This window comes from Ixodes scapularis, unplaced genomic scaffold (genome assembly GCF_016920785.2).
Source record: "Ixodes scapularis isolate PalLabHiFi unplaced genomic scaffold, ASM1692078v2 PGA_scaffold4__175_contigs__length_147842914, whole genome shotgun sequence".
NCBI classification, from domain to species: domain Eukaryota; kingdom Metazoa; phylum Arthropoda; class Arachnida; order Ixodida; family Ixodidae; genus Ixodes; species Ixodes scapularis.
In genome coordinates, this window is record NW_024609879.1 from 139,615,352 (window position 1) to 139,617,268 (window position 1,917).

A 1,917-nucleotide genomic window follows, 5' to 3' on the forward strand; every position below is an offset into this window, starting at 1 on the left:
CAACCTGTCTTTCGATTTGAAACGCGTTCCATTTCTCTTTTTGGGGATGTGCTCGTGTGAACGGGAGGGAGGCGGTAGGGTCGAAAGGGGGAGGGTTTACAGTGAAGCCGTACAACGATTTTTAACGTTGAAAGAATTTGCATCTTCTCCTTTTGACATTGTTTATCTCGTCTTAAAGGAAAGAAAACAAATCTCCTTCGCAATGTTGCGATTCCGCCGCTTAATTGCGAGGCAAAACTTAGAATATTCCCCGACCTGCAGCCGCGAGCGGCGTCCATGAGAACCACGCGGCATGACGTCAATGGGGGACTTGTAAAAAGATAGGAAGTTGTGCAAATACCTGCTCGATAAAAGGTAATTTTTCTTCAAATCTTGTCGTTCCAACATAAATATAAATGCCTGGTATCATCAACAAAACTTTTATTATACGGAGTTTTAGTGGCGCCATCTATCTTAGGTCCACAAAACCGTCAGCTCTATCTGCTACCACGAACAGCCGCCAGAAGCCGGAGCCGGACGAGACTTTCCTCTTCTCGCCTTGTTGATCGTTCTATGCAAGCACGTGGTCACGTGGTCGCGAGCGGGTGAGTTCTCACTGATGACTCTAGAGAGAGAGCTTCACCGGAACCCCACGCAACCCCCATCGACGTCACAGCCCACGTGACTAGGAAGATGGTGAAGGAGTCGCGAGGTGCCGAAAACATCAATCTTTGTCAATCTTTAAAATAAAAACTAAACCATGCGGGAAAAACTTTTTTTTTTTTTTTTTTTGTTCTTTACTTTAGAAAGGTCGAGACACCAACTCCCAAATTATTTAAGCAGAGCACTGAAATTGTTGCACAGCTCCTTTAACACGCGAAGAGCCGCATACGGCTCGCGAGCCGCAGTTTGGCCACTTCTGGTATAGAAGCTTGGGGAGTGGGGAGTCATCACATTTCTAAAGCACCACTGTCAAAGTTGCCGCGACCTGACGTTGCTCGAATTTCCGTCGATGGGAACAGGAAGGATAATGTCACCGCGAGCATTCGGTTATTTGTGCAAAGCCGCCCACAGGGAGGCGCTTGTGGTCGCGCACGTCACCGAATGGATTCACTCACACCGTGCCTTGCGCATATATATATATATATATATATATATATATATATATATATATCCTTCGCTTTTCATAGCCTGCGTGGGACGCCAAAAGATCCCCGTCGGACGCAGTTTTTTTGAAAACATCGCGTCTACTTAAAAAGCAATAAATAAAAAAAACTTTTCCGGTTCTGGTTTATTTACGCACACATTCTGGATTGGACGGTACGGTGGTTGCCTGCGCTCTCTTTGATGTAGAGGAATACACTTAGCCGCGTTGGGTGTACGCCCCTTGAAAATGCGCGAGCGTAAACCACACGCCGAGATCGCTGTCGCCGGGTAACGCAAATATTGAGAGACGCAAGCGCACATTGCCAACATCGACTGTGTCTCTCGAGTCAACATTGACTGGCATAAGCGAGGCGTGCTTATAAAGTTGAACGGGGTACTCCTGTACGGCCTGCAGCTGTGAGAATCTAAAAATACCTAACCAATCTCCAGTTCTCTCGAAGCAGTTTAGAAGACTTAAAAACGGAAGAATAAAAACATAAAAGACGTACACGGACGACGACACTCTTTCAAATAGCAACGACGTTTAACAAAAATCATGCTCAACTCGAACTTTTTACGCAGATAAGGGGGGGGGGGGAGGAGGAGGAGGAGGAGGAGGAGGAGGAGGAGGAGGAGGAGGAGGAGGAGGAGGAAAGAAGGGGGGAGTGGGAATGGGCGAACTGAGCCACACGCCTGTTTCGACCATAGAGTTATAATAATAAACGCTATAGGCTCAGCTGGCGCTAGTGTCTACGGGACTTCCGGTAGCAAATTGAAACAGACAGCATGCAG